The sequence below is a fragment of the Nelumbo lutea genome, chromosome 3, assembly GCF_056320005.1.
Source record: "Nelumbo lutea isolate HS-2025 chromosome 3, American lotus-T2T, whole genome shotgun sequence".
Taxonomy (NCBI): Eukaryota; Viridiplantae; Streptophyta; class Magnoliopsida; order Proteales; family Nelumbonaceae; genus Nelumbo; species Nelumbo lutea.
In genome coordinates, this window is record NC_142686.1 from 93820197 (window position 1) to 93828167 (window position 7971).

Genomic DNA, 7971 nt, shown 5'->3' on the forward strand with positions numbered 1-7971 from the left:
TCAGAATTAGAATGGTCTATTCCCATAATAAGTTTGTTTCAGACAGGAATGAGAATGGAAATTCAAATAAGCAGGAATGAGATTTCATTCCAAGGCAGCAATGAGAATGGGGGAATGCCGGCAAGAATGAGAGTGGGATTCTAATTTTACCCAACCAAACAGTTGGATTCTGTTTCCAGACCCCTATTTCTACAAACTAAATGGGGCCTCAATTCAGACACTTCAGCCCATATGAAACAGAAACGGCTAATTGGCTACATATGTGAAATTATAGCCGTTAAGAAAATAGAATTATGGTACGTCTCACTATTCATGAAGGTGGATAGGAATTTGCATTGGCACCCTATAGCACATTCCAATGGTGTATTGAAAACATCTCACAATGACAAATATGAAAAATGTTCGCTGAAATATGTATAAAAGTGAACTCGGTGGACGGGCTCTTAGTCATTCAAATTCAGATGCTACGTGTAGTTTTTTTACTATGTTTGACCTGGACGGTCTACTCACTAAGTTGTTCAACTGACAGGGTCCACATTCAAGCCAGTTTTAGGGGGAAAATTGTTTGAGGATGCTTTTGAGCGGAAAATTTTATAAAATTCACATCTGCATCCCAGAGAGAGCGCCCCACTAACGCCCCACAGTATATCCAAGTCATGTATTGGGAACATCTCCTACTGACAATTTCAAATCTATAATAGAGAAAGATATGATACTAATAGAATTTTGACCAATCAAAGCATCTGTGAATTTTGATAAATAACACTGAATGATCACCTCTTTTATGATTCAGTTAATTGGCTGTAAGTTTTTCCAATATGATGTTTCTACCACATCATAATCGAATCTATCAATACCCAGCCAAAAGACATGATACCAAAAGAGCTTTTGAACAATCAAAGCATCCCATGAATGTTGCTAAATACCACTTAATTTTTTTTGGTAATTCATAAATACCATCTGATTGGTCAGCTCTTTTATGATATTGGTAGATTGACCGTAAGTTTTTTCAATATCATGTCTTTCTAGCATCATAGCTGAGGATAACATGTTACTATGGGTGTAGGGTAAAAGAGTAATTGTATCCATTTTCTTTTGACCAAAAATACAAATAAGGGTATGAATAGGTTAATTAACTGTCGTGTCTGAGAACATTCTCAACAACCTTCTTTTCCAAGACATTTGCTGCATGTTCAATAAATCTCAACGGTAAAACCGTAGAAAAATGGTGTTGGGCTCATGACTAAATATGGCATGAGAAAAATGAAAAACAGAGTTATTCACACTGCCCACATTTATCGCAGCCACACATGGAGAACATCTCATCCTCTGCATAGTATTATGCAGGGGGAGATGTTCCCAATTCATGGGAGTAGTGTATTGTGGGTAGGCGTGAGTAGAGTTCTCATGGGCAGGAGATCCGGAGTTGTCTTTATTGCCTACATGACTACGTCCATGAGAGGAGTAGAAATCCACTATATCAAAAAATGGATTGCAAGTGAACAACCCCTTTTAAATAAATCTTAGCACCCTGTACATCCAAAACCCTCTATCTCTATCTGTTTTATGCAATAGGGCACATTATATCATCATCATCCATGTCTTATCCCTGATGTTTATAAAAGCATACCATACCAGAAAAACCGGGAACCGATCACCTGACGGGTTCCGTTTTACCCCAAAACTGCTTTTTAGCCAAAAACCATTGATTTGGTCAGTGAACTACTGACCTAGGTGGTCAAATCGTTCGACCTGGGAATGATTTGTGGTCATCTTTTAGGTTTTTTAATTTTTTTATTCTTTTGTCAAAGCGGGATGTCCGTTCGGACCAGACAATCGAAACATTTGACCCAAGAACCGGACCCCAAAACGATTCCCTGTCCGATCCAATTTTAAAAACCTTGCTTATCCCAAATTCCCAAATATATGGGGTCGGCTATATGAATCCTTTTTTGCTAATTTATTCTAAACGGGGTGGGGTCATGAAGCCGGACACAAACAGGAATTCCAAATACAAATGCAACAGGCCTCATTTTCCTTTTTGTGTGTTAGGGTTTTAATGTTTTGCTAGAAGAGACCCGTGTAATACATGGCCTGGTGTTGAAAAGATGTCCATGCTTCATTCAGATTTTTAATTGAATTGGTTGTGGGTGAATATAAATAACCCTATATTTGAAAAGATGTCCATGTTTCATTCAGATTTTTAATTGAATTAGTTGTGGGTGAATTAAAATAACCCTATATTTAACTTTGTATTTTTTAAAAAGGGTTCTACTATGATATTAGAAAAAACTTACAACTAATCAACCTGTATCATAAAGGGGGCGTTTTTTTTTTTTTCGGATTTTGAGAGGAGGGAAAATTGGCTAATGGGATTTTGGTTCCCATTGACCAAGAATCCCATATTTTTTTTTCAGATTTATGTGGAGATCAGAGAATTCATAGTATCACTAACTCAATAAGTGATGGGTAAATAACTTTCCCACCTGGGGGGAAAGTTGCCAACACTTGAATGGGACAAAAATGCCCATTTTAATAATGGATTTTTATGGCTAAAATGGTCATTGCTTTATCTATATGAGAAATAAAAGAACATGGGTAAATGCACTTACCTGGGTAAGTGTTTCCCAGGAAAAACTTACCCAAGTAACTGCATTTACCTGGATAAGTAACTTACCGAAAAGCAAACACTGCAAAAGAGCTAACCATTCAAGAGGATGGTTTTTATCACAATTCATGGGAGTGCTTTGATTGGTCAAAGCTCTTCTACTACTGTCTTTCCGGTACCATAGATATTTTCCCTTTTAAAATTCAAAAGAAAACACAAAATTCTAGATCAGGAAAAAATTATAATGCCTGAAAGCACTTTGACCAATATAACCTCACCTGTAAATTCTGATAAAGACCATTTAATAGCTTAACATGTTTATGACACCAATTGATTGGTCACAAGTTCTTTAGATATTATGTCTTCCCAATATCATAATTAAACCCAATTCTAAAATGAGATTAGCTTTAGTCAATGCAAAACCTGTTGGAACAGTCTTTAAAGCTTTACACCGGGAATATCTTTCAAATAAAGTATACAAGTACAGAGATATTCCAAATGCAAGGCCATAAAAACTGTTAGGATGGGTCTTGCACTGACTGAAGGTTTGAGAAGCAATATGAGAAATTTGGAATAGACAACTGTATTTTAGAATATAATATCTACTAAGAACATCTTCATCTGCCTGTTGTGACTGTTAGGTTATTGTGGTGTGAAAGGAAGTTCTTATTTTCTGCTTCTCTCTCTTACCCTTTATCGAACCAAACAAAGCCTTACTACTGGCTAGGGAAGGGGAATTTCATGTAGTCACAACCATATTCTTCTTTAATTATCTTTTTGCTCTAAAGTTGACGTTTTCCTTTTAATAAAGATAAAACCCATGAAACCAACATATGGAAAGAGTACTCTTCTTTTGAAACCCCCAACTAACTAGATTCAAATCCACACATTCAAGCATTGTCAATGAACACAGACAGTTTTGAAATATTTTTGGTCTCGATTCAGACGCAAATCAACCTATGTAAATGGAACAATAGAATCAAATAAGGCTTTCCCCTCCTAAGCCTTTGTTTGGAAAGAGTATAAATGCAAATATATAGAGTATAAAATCTTGTATTTTGTATTATATTGTACATATTTGCATTGTGCAATAATGTGCATATTTGTATTTGTACTTCTTTCAAATTGAGTTTAAGTGCAATTTTATTTGCATTAATACAAATGCATAGAAGTGCAAATAAAAAAAAATGCAAGTTTTCATTTAATTTTGTTTTAGATTTTATTTTATTTTGCTGTCTTAATTTACTTTATCTACACTGCAATCAAACAAAACAAGCTAAAATTTAAAACAAAAATTAGTTAGAATTTACACTTGAATCATTTGCACTGCCATAGTGTATCAGTGCAAATTTATTTGCATTGCAACTAAACACAGCCTAAAAAAACAGGAAAAGAAAGAAAAAGAGTTTGTTTGTGCATGTGTGCCATATAAACTATGAAGGGGTTTGGAAGTTGGGTTTGCCTTAAGCATTTGATTTTAAAATGTGGAAATAATATCTTGGACTTAAAATGTAAATCATTTGATTTACATGATTTGTGAAGCCGTGAAGGGTTCGTTCATCTCTCAGGAGTGTTGTGAGTTGTGACTTAAGTTGTCAACAAAGAGGCTAACGTCCAGATAAGTCACCTGCAGTCTGTGCCTTGAATTTCAGGTAATATTAAGATGGGCAGAATATGAGTAGGTTTGCTTTCTCTCTCGGTTTACGAACAGCTCGAACATGAGTTGGACAATTTGACCGCTTTTGCTTGGTCTTGGTCTGATGATCTCCAACATTATAATACAATATGGCCTGGAGGCCCTGAAAAATTTTTAATTCCGATGGAATAGGGATTAATGCTTGTAAGATACATATAAAATTAAAAATCTTTATGGTTAGGTCTTGAAATCAGTGATTTTTCAAAAGTCATTATTTTTTTGTTACTAGTAAACATGTGTGCATTTGCACGTGACGACAAAACTATTTATAATTCATTAACAGTTTTTGAACAATTATAAAGTGGATAGTTTTTGAACAGTTATAAGTGGACAGTTTTTTAACTGTTATAAGTGGGCAGTTTTTTGAGTAAGATTATAGGATATATTTGTCATTTTTTATGCCCGTTGCATGTTGTTTAGTTAAGGGGTAAAAATGTCTAATGAAAAGTCCAAAAATTAGAACTATTCACTCTTTTATTAGTAGTATGGATATAGATATAGATTTAGTGTCATTTCCTCCAGGTCACCAGATGTTTTAGAAATCAATTTTGAGATTGTTTGATACTGATTTTCAACGGTGATTATTTTTCATTAAAGCACTAGAACACCTTCTCGCCCCTATCACATAAGGTGTCACCTCACCCAACAAAATTTGGAATCACCTGAAAATTGGGAAATCACCGAATGTGGAAATCCCTCACACAAACCGATTTTTTTTTTTTTTTTTTTTTTGCTGATTTCCCATAAATCAGCATAATTAGCCAACCAAACAAGGAAAAAATCACTAATTCTTCAATTTCTGATATGGATCCAAAGTGTGGCACTGATTTTTGGGAATCAGCGTCGATGCCAAACATCACCTCAATTTCCACCTACACATTAGATTTATTTTTCCTGTTGCTGCTGCTGATGAAGCTCAAGTTAGACTTTTGTCAAATTTTGAGTGAGTCCAAGGTGAAGGCTCAAATGTAAAATGAAAATTCTGGCCAACCTGACTTGCACCCCTCTGGCACAAACTGCAAAGGGGCATGAAATAAAACAGGTCAAACTAAGAGTCTGTTTGGTTCTCAGGAATAAGTGTCTGGAATTGGAATAAGAATGGTCCATTCCAATTCTAACCATTTGGTTGGGTGGAATCAAAGTCATATCTCCATTCATGGTGGAATGAGATTTTCTCAGTTAAGGGAATGGCCATGCTCTCCCCCTCCCTTGGGAATGAGAATTATTCCAACTGATTCCGATTCCAATTCTCATCTGAACCAGACATGCAGGGTATATAGACCATTCCAATTCTGATTGATTTTGATTCTGATTCCAAATCCAACTAACTGCAAACCAAACAGACCCTAAGATTTCAATATGCTCCATTCCCGTATTTTGTGACTTTTTTACAATACTTACTAATGACAAATTAAGATTTAATATGACCTTTAAATTGCTTATCTATTAATAAATTAGTTTTTAACCAGTATTACCTTATATTATCTACCAAATTTACCCTTTTAGATAAATTATAATAAAAATTACAATATAACTAAAAAACCTTTATATATTATGAATTGAACAATCGTTTTGGAATAAACAAGAAATAGAAACAACCTAATTAATTATGAATAGGGGCAAAACCACAGACCTATGTATCGGCCTGTATCGTGATGTATCGGAGCGATACGACTGATACGGATCGGCGACCCGGCATTTTCTTGCGCACGCGTTTATTTCCAAAATGTTGTGCCTTGCGTGATTCAAACACAAATCACCGTCCGTTAAAACCTTAAACATGGGCTTGATACATTAAGCCCATCCCCATCTTATGAAATTTTTTAAAATAAATTAATGTCTTTTTATCCTAGTGTCCACATGTAATGCAACAAATTTACATTTGTGTTTAATAATTTCAAAAAAATAAAAAAATAATATTCAAAACTAATATTTTATAAACTAATTGAATAAATAATTTCTTAAATCCACATTTATATCAAAAATTTGTTTAATCTTGAGAAATTTATACGAAAAAATATTAATAATAGAATAATTATCTTAGTACTTAATATTTATAAATTTGAACATGATAGATATCTTAAAATTTTATAAATTATTAATTAACATTTTAATTTGAACTAAACAAAAGTATATATATTATTTATAAAATAAAAATATTATTTACAAAAACCTCGAGAATATAATATAAATTGAATTTGTCAAATCCATTAATCTACATTTATATCAAAAAATGATTTTTTATCTCAAAATTTATGAAAATAAAAATATTAATAATGGAATAATTATTTTAGCAGTTAAAAAATATGAATTTGCATATGATGTGTATCTTAGAAATTTTAATATATTTGATATATTTTAAGTTAATATTATATATTATTATAAATTTTTAAATTATATTTTAATTACATTTTATAATAATGTGTTTATTGTTTACAAAAATAAAAACATTGTTAACTAAACATTTGAGAATTAATTTTTAGTTGATTTTCAGTTAATATTAAAAATTAAAAATAGTAAAATAGAAAATAATCGACATAATAATTCACATACAATATTTGCATATGTTTTGTGCCTTGAAATTTAATAGAAAATAACATAATAATAACTTTGTGCATGTATTAATTTTTAAATATATATATATATATATATATATATATATATATAATATTTTCAAGGATTCTTGAATGATACAATATCAATAAAATTTTATGATTTCTATGCATCCCACTATATTAATTGTAGTATATTTATTCACATATACTTTTAGAATATACATTTTCTATGTGCCTATACATTAATTATGGCTATTTTGATCTTAAAAATAATGTTCTTAATATGTTTATGGAATTTATATGCATTTTTTGGTGTATCCATATTTTTCGTCCGTATCCATGTGTTTCCAAAATGTATCCGTATCCGAGTGGTCCGATACTTATACTTTAATCCTTGATTATAACCCAACCCCACCCTGACCTTTTTTTCTTGACCCCAAATGGGTCATTTGACCCATATTAACTCACGTAAGAGATGAATGAGTATGGGTGGATCAAATGGGTCAGGGTCAAAATTGTCGGCCTTAATTGGCTATAAGCTTTTCCGATATCATATCTTTTTTGGCATCATAGTCGAGTGTCTTTTGAGCATAAGACGTTACCATGAGTGTGGGGTAAAAGAGTAATTATATCCATTTTCTATTTTTAAGGCATTGGCTTCATGTTCAATAAATCTCAACGGTAAAACCATAACAGCATGTTATCAAATATAAGGCATTGGGCTCATGACTAAAAGATGTGATCACAAAAAAAAGGGATCAATACAAAAAAACATATGGCATGAAAAAAATGAAAAACAGAGCAACTCATAGAGCATACAAAGATTCAACATGATTTGTCTTTGTTGCCTACATCCATGCGAGGAACATAAATCTGCTACATCAAACAATGGAGTACGAGAACAACCTTTTTGTTTTTCTGATAACCCGAGGGAAAATTCATTCAAAGAAAACCATCAGTTACATCTGTGGAGAAAATATCTTTCAAGAAATTTGGACAAGAAGACCAAGTTTTAGGTGACGAGCAAGACAGTGCAAACCTAGCAAGTTTGTGGGCTACCTTGTTACCTGATCTAGGGGTGAACGTAACTGAATGGTCGGGAAGGCGATCGA